Source organism: Giraffa tippelskirchi, chromosome 11 (genome assembly GCF_054371585.1).
Source record: "Giraffa tippelskirchi isolate mGirTip1 chromosome 11, T2T-mGirTip1v1.2.pri, whole genome shotgun sequence".
NCBI classification, from domain to species: domain Eukaryota; kingdom Metazoa; phylum Chordata; class Mammalia; order Artiodactyla; family Giraffidae; genus Giraffa; species Giraffa tippelskirchi.
In genome coordinates this window covers 1,332,612-1,345,881 of record NC_137285.1, presented here as the reverse complement: position 1 = coordinate 1,345,881, position 13,270 = coordinate 1,332,612, and positions in this window count along the sequence as shown.

Sequence of the window (13,270 nt, the reverse complement as noted above, 5' to 3'; positions counted from 1 at the left end):
TTTTTAATATTTTGAGGAAACTCCGCGCTGTTTTACACACTGGCTGTACCAGTTTGCATTCCAATCAGCAGTGTACTGGTGCCCCCTTTCTCCGGTACTAGCCGACACTTCTTGTCTTTTGACTCTTTTGTTAGAAGCCATCCTAACAGGCAAGAGGTGATATCTCACTGTGACTTTCACTTGTGTTTTCTTGGTGACTAGTGATATTGAGCATCTTTTCATATACCTGTTGGCCATTTTTATGTCTTCTTTAGAAAAATGTCCGTTTAGGAGCTTTGCCCGGATTTTAATTGGGTTCTTATTGTTCTTTTTTTGCTATTGATTGTATGAGTTCCTTATACATGTTGGATATTAGCCCCTTATTGGATATATTGTTTGTAAGTATTTTCTCCCATTCTTTAGGTTGCTTTTTCACTTTGTGTATTGTTTCCTTTGCTGTAAAAATCAAAATTTTCCAGTAGCTACATTAAAAAAGTAAGCAGGTGAAAATAATTTAAATAATAAATTTATTTTAGTTCAGCCAATATGTCCAGTAAGCCAAAATATTAACATTTCAATACACAGTCAATGTAAAAATTGTTGGACTATTTTTTATATATATATATATATTTTTTTTCACATTAAGTCTTTGAAATCTGGTGTATATTTTACACTTACAGCACACCTCAATTTGCATGCTACCTTTTCACCAGAAATACTTGATCTGTCTTTAGATTTAACAAAATTCACAATTGAAAAAAATAGATTCACTTATTAAGTTGTTCTAAGTAAAACTTTTCCAGTAGCTGAATATAGTACCAAAATTTCATTTTCCCTTGTCAATGACAAAACTAGTTCATCTTTTTAGATGAATTGATTTGACTTTGATGCAAAAGCCCATCAGTTTCAAAATTATGTCTTTCCAAATTAAGTAATTCATTAACTTTTGTTGACTGATATCATTAACATTGAATTCAGAGGCATGATATAATTTGAAAAGTGTCTCTAAATTGATCAATATCACAAAGCATTCTTTCTTCAAATTTTTCTTGGATTTTTTGTACCAATTACATAACACAGCCAGTTAAAGTTAAAATCTGTAACATATTGACTTGAGTCAGAAGAATGTGTAAAATAATTATTATTGATTTGTATTATGAAGCTTCCCAAATACAAATTCATATGCCCAAGTACCCTTGGGTAGCTAGCTTATGGGCTTCCCTGGTGGCTCAGATGGTAAAGAATCCACCTGCAATGCAGGAGACCCAGGGTTTCATCCCTGGGTTGGGAAGACCCCCTAGGGGAGAGCATGGCAACCCACTCCAGTATTCTTACCTGGAGAATCCCATGGACGGAGGAGCCTGGTGAGCTACAGTCCAAGGGGTTGCAAAGAGTCGGACACGACTGAGACACAGCACAGCTAGCTCACAAATAAGCTTTTCCTGTTTTCGACTATTCAAATTTAGCTCATTCATATTCAGCACGTATTAGTGAGTATAAGTGTGTATAAGTACAGACTGCCATTTTGGGACCTTTGCTTATTGAATATTCAACATTCCTTTCATTTCTAGAAAATCTTGAATTGAAATTGACATTACAGTAATTCCTTGTAAAATTTCCAAGACTCGACCAATGAGCATTGGCAAAAGCACATCAACAAATTCACAGCCTTCTATTTCTCTCAACAGTTCTATAAAATAATGATGATTTGTATTAGCTGCACATATACACGGAGTGATTTAAACAATTGTACCTATCTATGATGATTTTCATAAAGTTTGCTATAAAAATTAAGCACAAAATTTTTAAATATATATCACAAATTTGAATAAAGCACTTTATCTTTTGTATTTTATAATTCCATTAAATCTGGAGTTTTAACCTGAACTCTAGTAGAATGGTGTCTGTCATGATAAAAACAAACAACCAATACAGCAACTATTTTCCCTTCAGATTTAGCTGAAATTCTTCTTTGACAATGTCAGAGGTTTAAAAGATCCAAGCCACAAATTCAATCTTTTTTTTTTTGCTCTGCAGCTTGTGGGATCTTAGCTACCCAAACAAGGATCAAACCTGGGTCCCCTGGCAGTGGAAGCAGGGGGATCTAACTGCTGGACCACCAGGGAACTCCCGAAGTTCAATCTTTCAGGTCCTCAACTGGCAACATTTCTTCATAGGTCTGGATGTCCTCTGAGAGAAATGGTATTCAAAATATTAACTGGGCAGGTTCTCATGTCACATGACTCAACTGAAACTAAAGAGAAATACTTGCAAATTTTTGAATTTCGAATCCGTTTTTGGTGTTATTGCAAAGAACTTGTATTCCATTGGGCAATTTTTTTGAGGCTTTAATTGAAAAATCTCTCACTTTTTGTAAAATATCTTTTGAATAGTATTTTCCTCATAATTTCCTAACGAATTTCCACAACCAAAACAATTCCTTTTGTCATCTTTCCATCTAAATTGTTTTTCTTGTTAGCGCAAGATTCCAGGCTATTTTAAATCTGGCCAAAGTTACAAACTCAAATTCTGTTAAAAATCATCACAATGTGTTTTGGACGTTTGTTTCTGATTCCAGGCAACTAATTTTATTTTATTTTTTTTACCACAGAGCAAACATTTTTAAAAATCAAATCCACTATGTAGTTGTTAAAATTTTATGTTAGTGTTCACTGTATTATCTTTATTTTTCACACACGCGGTAAACATGTCTACCATGAAGAGTGAAAAGTGAAGGTGTTAGTTACTCAGTTGTGTCTGATTCTTGGCGACCCCAAGGACTGTAGCCCACCAGGCATCTCTGTGCATGGGATTCTCCAGGCCAGAATACTCGAGTGGGTAGCCATTCCCTTCTCCAGGGATCTTCCCCAGCCAGGAATCAAACCCGGGTCTCCTGTATTGCAGGTAGATTCTTTACTACTGCACCACCAGAGAAGTCCAGGTCTAGCATACCATGACACGTAAACATGCTGTCGTTAGATGAATTGATTCCTTATTGTTATGAAATGACCCCTCTTGTACCTGGCCGTATTCTTGGCTCTGAAGTCAATTATGTTAATATAACCTCCTTGAGCTTTCTTTTGTTTAGAGTTGCATGGGATATCTTTTTCTATCATTTTATTTTCAACCTATTTGTACTGTTTTATTTAAAGTAGATTTCTTGTAGCAAGTATAAACTGGGTCTTGCTTTTTATTTAATCAGAAAAACTAGACTTTCAATTCGCACGTCTAGGCCGCTTGCGTTGACATGCACATCGATGTGGCCGTGTTTCAATACACCACCACGTTGTTCCTTATTTGTCCCATGTTTCTAGTCTTTTTTTTTCATTAATTGATGTATGTGTGTGTGCATACACTCACACAAGTGTGTGTTTTCATTTCATTTCCTTTGCCAGTTTATTAGCTAAAACTCTTCGTCATGTTTTCAGTGGTTGCTTTAGGGCTTATATTATACATACATCTTCCACCTCACCAAGCTAACCTTCAAGTGATATTATTCCACATCTGCTACAGAATAAGAACTTTATAATAGTATTCTTCCATCTCTCCCCTCCTAGGCGTTGCAATATTTTTGTCATATGTTGTTATGCATTTTGCATTTTTATTTACAAATGGTACTATTTCTCTTAACAGCTTCTTATCCTTTAAAGAGATGTAAATAATTTAAGAAGTCTGTATATTTGCCCACATTGCCACCATTTCTAGCTAATGGTAATGCTCCGGACACAAGTCCCTGTTGGACATATGAGTTGGAAATAAGCTTCATTAATTGCAGCTGATTGCTCTAGCATCTCGACAAAACCCTGGGGCATGGGTTACTTCCCAGACTGATCCAGTTAAATCTGGGCTCGTTTGCAGGGATTGTTTCTGAGGTCAGTGTTTGAGATTCGTTCTGACCTCGTTTTAGCTGTCCCTTTTTCTCTGGTAGATTAGCGGCCTGTGATTCAACTTCTACCTAAAGACACTACAGTCTCCTTGTAATCGCTCTTGACCTCAAGCTCAGTTGTTTTGAACTTCCTCACACTCTGTTGCAAATAAAGTCGGGTTGCTTACGGAAGGGCTTAGAACAGTTGTTTTGTCCTTCCTGTCTCCCTGGACAAAACTTCTGAGCCACCGCTCTGGGGCTGGGGCAGGGGCCGTGGTGTCCTCTCTCAGGATGACAATCCTGTTTCAGGAGGTGGCCATCACCAGGGCACCTTTGATCTGTGTGACTCGCTTCTTCCCGCGTGGAATGCACACTTCACAGCCCAGCCCAGTCGGACCAGGTGGATGGATGTCCTGGGGTTCTCAGCATGCAGAGCCTCCGTGTCACGAACCTCACTCACCTGGAATGCAGCCTCTGCAGCAGGTGGCTAGGGGATGTCCTGGGGTTCTCAGCATGCAAGCCTCTGTGCCACCAACCTCACTCACCTGGAATGTAGCCTCTGCAGCAGGTGGCTAGGGGTGGCAGGGTGGGATGAAAAACACCGAAGACCGCTCCTCTCAGGGAGATGTCACTTTGGTCTGGAGCTGGGTGGGGAGGGTGCCCTGAGTGTGACCTTGCCTGCACCCACGTGGAGCGCAGGTGCCATCAAGTGGGACTCGTGGGGGGAAGAAGGAAATAGGTCATGGTTGTAATGTTACAAACTTTCACTGCCTTTGCCAAGTTTTAGTAGATTTTCTGGAATATTTCATTTTTTGTATGCCTTTAGGCTCATTTCCAGAGACATCAAATATATAGAGACTTTACATGTATATAAAGATTGTATATATTTATATAGAAATAATATATTATTTCTTAAAATGTATATGTATAGATTTAAAATATATAAATAATAAACACAAATAAATATATTTGTATATTATATGCTGCTGCTGCTAAGTCGCATCAGTTGTGTCCGACTCTGTGCGACCCCATAGACGGCAGCCCACCGGGCTCCCCTGTCCCTGGGATTCTTCAGGCAAGAACACTGGAGTGGGCTGCCATTTCCTTCTCTAATGCATGAAAGTGAAAAGTGAAAGTGAAGTCGCCCAGTCGTGTCCAACTCTTAGCGACCCCATGGACTGCAGCCTACCAGGCTCCTCCATCCATGGGATTTTCCAGGCAAGAGTACTGGAGTGGGGTGCCATTTCCTTCTCCATATAGAAATAACATATTATTTCTTAAAATTTGTATGTATAGATTTAAAATATATAAATAACAAACACTAACAAATATATATTATTGTACATACATAACTATAAATCTATGTTTATACATTATGTAAATATATAACTATAACTAAACAAATGTATTTATATAGTATTATAAACATATTTGCATATGATAAATATGTAATTCTAAATATACAAATAAATGCACTTAAACACCATAATAAATTAAAAAATAATTTTCACCACTTCCGCTGGGGAGTGTGTCTGTGGTTTACTTCATGCTGTTTCAGAATGGGAACTGTCTGCCTCCCAAATGGGCTTTTGAGATTCCAGAAGTGCTCACCTAACTGGATGCTTAGAGGACTGTTGGGAAGGAAGGAACAGGGAGACTTGAGGTTAGACGTTCCTAGTGAGTCAAACCTATCTTCTTTTTTCTTTTTTAATTAAAAAAAAAATTTTTTTTTTTTGCTGGTCACACATTAGTTGATAGACCCTTGTGGATAACACCCTTGTTACCTTGAAGTTTACCTTTCTGAGCCCTTTGGGGGAAGAACACTCATAACCTCATGCCACCTCCCATTCCCATCTCCCACTTCCCTCTGGAAGGCGTCCTCTGCTTGGTTTTGGCAAATATATACATATATTTAATTTTTATTTCGAATCCACATCCCCCTGTAGCGGAAGCTGGAGTCTTAACCGCTGGACCACCGAGGAAGTCCCAGTTTTGGTTTTTTGGTCCGTGGCAGCAACAGTCTGGAGATGACCCCTGTTTCTAGGCCACCTTTCGATGCTGTGTCGTGTCAATCAGGGTCGAGTCAGAAAACAAACCACACTAGTAATCTGAGACCCAGACGTTCAGGATAACTCCTGAGAGGGTAACAGAGGGCGCTGAGGGGCCTACCGCAGCCCTGCCGGGAAGAGGAAGGCTGGACGCGGAGGAAAGCGACTCACACAGGCTGAGACGCCCCCCTTTCCCAAGAGAGTGAGAGAGAGCAGGCACGTGCAGCCCCCCAGAGACAAAGCCACGGGCCACGGGGCGGGGCCAGACCTGGACCCTGGAAGTGCCCCCGCTGCGTGGGGTGTGGGGGCGATCGGCGGGCAGGAGCGGCTCCGGGGGACGCAGGGCCTGCGGACGCAGCGGCAGCAGGAACGGCAGCCGGGGATTTGTATGTGGATTAATAACCTTCCCCCGCTGCCCGTCCAGAATCTGGAAAACGGAGGCCTGGGCCTTCTAGAAGATACTCTATTGCATGGAGTCAAAGACAAACCTTTGGTGGTCAGCAATCTGTGGGGGGGGAGGGGAGTTCGGAGTGCTATGTAATAACGGTTTTACATTTGTTACGGAACCTGGGTTTATCTTTTTTTCCCCACGGGCAGCAGGCCCAAACACTGAAACACCAGAGGTTTGCAGCAAAGAGCGGGTTCACCCACAAGGCAACCCGGCAAGGAGACCAGAGCATGCTCTGGAATCTGCCTCCCTGCGGGCACGGGGCTGGGCGTTCAGCCATGAAGACCAAGCAGCAGGTGGCGTGGGGCGTGGGGAGCCGGGGGAAAGGGATGGACAAGGTGAGGGACGCGGGTCCGCGCAGGTGGACCCAAGCTCCGCCTCTGCGCTGAGAGCACGAGCTGGGGGCGGAGTCTCCAGGCCCGGACACGCGACCACGCCCAGTGGGAGGGGCAGCGGTCCATCCAGTCCTAACAGCTGAGTCCGCTTTCTAGAGAACGCCCCGGGCGGGTATTTTATTGTTCTGGCTTCGTGACTGGAGGACATGCATTAAAGACTTGATTAAATCTAATAAAGGCCCTTGATTAGTGCGGGCAGGTGGAATGGATTTGACTGATCACGACCCGCAGTCTCATCATCTCAGAGGTTGCCCTCAACCCCACCTATCCCACCAAAGGTGGCGGCCTCGGTGCTGAGATCTGGGCCACACGTTTACTAGGCCGTCGGTCAGCGCTGCTGCTGAGCGGACCCGAGGCCATCCTCACACCGTCACGGGCCCCTGTGAGCAATAAAAGGAAGGAAAGCAGAAAAAACGCTTTCTGGCCGCGGTGGCCTTGCCCGTTCCTCCACCACCATCTGCTGGCAGAGCCCGGCGTGGCACCCGCTGCACAGAAACCTCTGTCGGTTTGGGTGCCCCACCCTTGACCCCGAGATAGCACCCTCCGTCCAAAATGAAGGACAACTGCCTCCAACGGTCATTGTAATCGCAATCAATTAACTGTGTTAATTCCTCCTCAAGTCCACTAGCAGTTCCACTGAGTAAGTGTGCTAGCCTCCAACTCTATATGAAATAATCCTGAGAAGAAGAGAATGTGGTTAATAAATGCAAACACACCCGCAATGAGGGGCACAGAAAAGAGACGCAGTCTCCGCAGTTCTCCCTTTTTCATGGCTCGTGAATAGGGCTGCAGATAAAACACGGGATGCCCAGTGAATGATTTTTTAGTATATGTCTCAAACATTGCACGGGACATACTCTATAATCCACTTTTTAAAAAAATTATAATTTATTTATATTACTTCATTTTTGCAGGTCACACAGTTTACAGATTAAAGCCCTGGTCACTCTGAATTGTAATTTTCTGAACACTCTGCGGTGAAGAGCACTCGTAACATTGAGAGCCCTCTGGGGTCAGACAGTCCTCTGGGGGCTGGACCCGTCTCTGCCCAACGCCGCACAAGGGGGACCGGGAAGGGCCGGCCGGCGCCCGGCACTCACGCCGCGCCCCACCCCTGCAGGCCCGCTTGGTGCGGCGCCCCCGAGGCCTGGAAGGAATTCCACGGTCTCCGGCGCCCTCTAGTGTTGAAAGGTGTTTCGCGTTCAGTTCAGTTCAGTCCCTCAGTCGTGTCCGACTCTCTGCGATCCCATGAACCGCAGCATGCCAGGCCTCCCTGTCCATCACCAACTCCCGGAGTTTACTCAAACTCATGTCCATTGAGTCGGTGATGCCATCCAACCATCTCATCCTCTGTCGTCCCCTTCTCCTCCTGCCCCCAATCCTTCCCAGCATCAGGGTCTTTTCAGATGAGTCAGCTCTTCCCACCAGGTGGCCAAAGTATTGGAGTTTCAGCTTCAGCATCAGTCTTTCCCATGAATATTCAGGACTGATTTCCTTTAGGATGGACTGGTTGGATCTCCTTGCAGTCCAAGGGACTCTCAGGAGTCTTCTCCAACACCACAGTTCAAAAGCATCAATTCTTCGGCGCTCAGCTTTCTTTATAGTCCAACTCTCACATCCATATATGACTACTGGGAAGACCATAACCTTGACTAGATGGACCTTTTTTGGCAAAGTAATGTCTCTGCTTTTTAATATGCTGTCTAGGTTGGTCATCACTTTTCTTCCAAGGAGCAAGCGTCTTTTAATTTCATAGCTGCAGTCACTATCTGCAGTGATTTTTGAGCCCCCCAAAATAAAGTCTGTCACTGTTTCTGTAGCTTCCCCAACTATTTGCCATGAAGTCATGGGACCAGATGCCATGATCTTAGTTTTCTGAATACTGAGCTTTAAGCCATGTTTTTCACCCTCCTCTTTCACTTTCATCAAGAGGCTCTTTAGTTCTTCACTTTCTGGCATAAGGGTGGTGTCATCGCTTTCTACCATAAGGGTGGTGAGGTTATTGAGATTTCTCCCGGCAATCTTGATTCCAGCTTATGCTTCATCCAGCCTGGCATTTCGCATGATGTACTCTGCATATAAGTTAAATAAGCAGGGTGACAATATACAGCCTTGATGTACTCCTTTGGAACCAGTCTGTTGTTCCACGTCCAGTTCTAACTGTTGCTTCCTGACCTGCATACAGATACTCAGGAGGCAGGTCAGGGGGTCTGGTATTCCCATCTCTTTAAGAATTTTCCACAGTTGTAATTCACACAGTCAAAGGCTTTGGCATAGTCAATAAAGCAGAAGTAGATGTTTTTCTGGAACTCTCTTGCTTTTTCGATGATCCAACTGATGTTGGGAATTTGATCTCTGGTTCCTCTGCCTTTTCTAAATCCAGCTTGAACATCTGGAAGTTCACGGTTCACATACTGTTGAAGTCTGGCTTGGAGAATTTTGAGCATTACTTTGCTAGCATGTGAGATGAGTGTTTCGCACAGCTGGCGGTATTTATTAGAGACCAGGTGAGGATGATGGTCCTTTCCCAGGAGGCACATTTGGGGCGTGTCGGCTCAGGGGCCGAGCTATCAGCCTGCATCGCGCCCACCGGCATCGTGTCCCCCTGGGCCGGGTCAGCTGTGGGTTGTCCAGACGTGGGCTTCCCTGGGCCTCTGGCCCCGGGTCCCTCCCAGGTCAGTGTTCAGCGTTGCCCTCCTGGTTGTGGACTTGTGCAGCGGCCTCAGCAGATGTAGGGGCGACCCTAAAGGATGTGGTGGGGCATCTCAGCACCGTCCTCCCCCCAGGTTTGCTGGTCAGCAGTGAAGTGACCGGGAAGAGGGGCTGCTTTGGGGACTATTGCTTTACAATCAGATCTTAAGGACCTAAAGCATCTGAACCCCTCCTTGTGGGGATTCCCACCATCTCAGACCCGTCTTTCCCACCCCTACCTGAACATCAGAGCCAGGGACCCTCCCCCGTTGGCCTCCAGCAGAGGACAGCCACTGCAGTTGAGCTAATCGAAGGTGTCCCAGCACCCCAGCCCTCTACCGGAGTCAGGCCAAATGACTCGAGCCTGTGACCCAGCGGTTCAGAAGCCTGTTGTCCTGTGTCCACTCAGAAGCTGTGACCTGCCCTCCTGGGCTGGGACCGGTGCCATGTTGGGCTTAATTATCTGCTCTGTGACCACCGTCCTTATCTTACACATGAAGGATCTAGAAAAAGCCAAATGCGACCTCCGTGGTGGCAGTTTGTCCTGGACTTGACCGCTGCAGCCTCACCTCCCGGGAGGTTTCTTCTGTGAAAAGCCCTAAACTGAAGGATAGTCCTTCTTCAAAAAACGTGATACTGGGGCCACTCCTGAAGCCAGCACGTCTGCCCTCTAAGCAGTGGTGAGAGGTGTGGGAAGAGGACCGGGTCTCCTCCCCTCCTGACACTCGGAAGCGGGAAACGTTCAGGGGACACAGAGCTGAGTGTCCAGCCTCCCTGTCACAGCCGTGGCCTCTGGGAGAGGTGAAGGGGAAGGAAAGCTGGTCTCCCCCCCTGCTGACGTCCCTGCGGGGTTTGCAAGGGTGTGCATGTGGTCCCAACCCGTCCCAGCTTCTGGGTCCCTGGGAAACATATGATTCCTTTACACACTCCTGGACAGGCCCCTCCAGCCACAGTGTCCTGGGGGTGAAGCTCACTAATCCTGGAGAACCTGCCCTGCACTGCGCGGGCTGGAGTGAAGAACTTCAGCCTCCTTCTGTGTCCCCGCCAAGGCCATCCCAGAGCAGCTGCCTGTGTCCTCACGGCTGGGCCCTCCCCTCTGGTCTAGCCCCGTGTGGGTGGGCCGGCCTGGGGTCCCCACCTGCCTCCTGCTGTTCCCTGGGCCGCTGGCTGGCTGGCTGCAGGTACGGGGCCCTGGCCCGGAGAACCCCCATCAGAGCACAGAGGACGGGAGTGGAGAGGGGAGGTGAGCCCCGGAGTCTGGAGGGGCCAGAGGCAAAATACTGGGCTGTGTCCCCGGAAGGCAGTTTCCTCATGAAACCTTCAATAGAGGCCACTCCAGACGATCAGCCTGATCTGTTGTGGAGATGCGGATTTCTCCCTTTAGCGAATGATGATTGGGTTCTACCTGGACCTAGGGACTTCTGTTTGAATTATCATCTTTCCCCTCACTGCCCCTCCAGGGATCTGGAAAACGGAGGCCTGGGCTGGAGGGAAACTTCTAGAAAATTCACCATTGCAGAGACTCAGAGACAAACCTTTGGTGGTCAGCAATCTGTGGGAGTTGGGGGGGCGGGGCCGGGGACTGAGTGCTACATGTAATGGTTTTACTATTGTTAGGGAACCGTTTTTCCCCCTACAAACAGCAGGCCAAGATACTGAGATGCCAGGTTTGCAGCAAAGAGCGGGTTCATCCACAAGGCAACCCGGCAAGGAGACCAGAGAATGCTCTGGAATCTGCCTCCCTGCGGGCACGGGGCTGCCTCTCTGTGGGCACGGGTGAAGACCAAGCAGCAGGTGGTGTGGGGCGTGGGGAGCCGGGGAAAGGGATGGACAAGGTGAGGGACGCGGTCCGCGCAGGTGGACCCAAGCTCCGCCTCTGCGCTCAGAGCGCGAGCTGGGGGCGGAGTCTCCAGGCAGCGGACACGCGACCACGCCCAGTGGGAGGGGCAGCGGTCCATCCAGTCCTAACAGCTGAGTCCGGCTTTCTAGAGAACGCCCCGGGCGGGTATTTTATGGTTCTGGCTTCGTGACTGGAGGACGTGCGAGTCTTAAAACACCCTTGATTAGTGTAGGCAGGCGGAATGGATTTGACTGATCACGACCCGCAGTCTCATCATCTCAGGGGCCGCCCTCACCCCCACCTATCCCACCAAAGGTGGGGGCCTCGGTGCTGAGATCTGGGCCACACGTGTACTAGGGCGTCAGTCAGCGCTGCTGCTGAGCGGACCCGAGGCCATCCTCACACCGTCACGGGCCCCTGTGCGCAATGAAAGGAAGGAAAGTGGAGTTGGGGCCCCAGCGCCACCCAAACATCTGCCAGGACACGATGGCCCCGGACAAGACACAGACTCCGCTCCCGGGCCGGATCCTTCCCTCCTGCAGGTCCTTAGGCTGAACCAGGTCACACCTGCCTTGACACGCTCTGCTTCTATCTGTTTGGTGTGGGTTTTGTCAGCACAAGTTCATGAACCAGCGAACTGAAGATCCCCTGGGGGAGAGACTCAGTATTTTTTTTTTAATTGAGGTAAAATTCACATCACATGAAATTATCCATTTTGAAGTGGATTCAGTGCATTTGGTACATGCATCATGTTGTTGCAACCACCGTCTGCATCTAGTTCCAAAGTACTGTCATCACCCCAAAGGGAGACCCCGAACACATTACATGCCAGCTCCCCATCCCTGCTCGCTCCAGACCCTGGCAACCGCTGACATTGCTGCCTGTCTCTCTGGACTTCCCTGAATTCTGGCTATTTCACGTAAATGGAATCATACAATAGGTGACTTTTGTGTCTGGCTTCATGCACTCAGTGTGTTTCTGAGGCTCATCCATACTGCATCAGCCCTCCCTTCCTTTTAATGGGCAAATGAAATTCCTCTTCGTGTATGTCAACATTTCTTTATCCAGTCATCAGTGGATGGACTTTTGAGTTCTTTTCACCTTTTGGCAACTGCTATAGTGCTGCTATGAGCATGGATGAATAAGTTTTTATTTGAATACCTGTTTTCAGTTCTTTGGGGCGCATGCCTAGCCTAGAATTGCTGGACTATCTGGTGATTCTATGTGTGACCTTTGGAGAAGCTGTCAGGCTGTTTTCCACAGCAGTTGCACCGTTTCGTATTCCCACCCTCAATGTACAAAAGTTCTGATTTCGTCACATCGTTGCCAACATTGATGATTTTACGTTTTTTAAACATTACAGGCATCCTATTGGGTGTGTGACGTGGCATCTCACTGTGGTGGTGATTGTCATTTTTAATAATTGCTAATGATGTTGAGAGCCCCTTGGACAGGAAGGAGATCAAACCAGTCCATCCTAAAGAACATCAACCCTGAATATTCATTGGAAAGACTGATGCTGAAGCTGAAGCTCCAATACTTTGCCATCTGATGCAAAGAGCTGACTCATTGGAAAAGACCCTGATGCTGGAGAGATTGGAGGCAAGAGGAGAAGGGGACGACAGAGGATGAGATGGTTGGTTGGCATCACCGACTCCTTGGACATGAGTTTGAGTAAACTCCGGGAGTTGGTGATGGACAGGGAGGCCTGGCGTGCCGCAGTCCATGGGGTCGCAAAGAGTGGACATGACTGAGCGACTGAACAAGAACAGCAATGACTTGAGCATCTTCTCATGTGTAGCTGGGTCTCCTTTACAGGAGCAGGAGCTTTCCCTTTGTCAGTGAGGGTCCTTGAAGGGGGAGGTGAGCACCCCTGTGCCCTCCAGGACCCCAGGACCCAGGATGGGGAGGAAGCCGGGGGGAAGCCAGGGGGCGGCCTCAGCCCCAGACCAGGGCTGGGCGGGGGCTGAGGGGAGGCTGGGCTCTGCGCCCCCCCACCTGCGA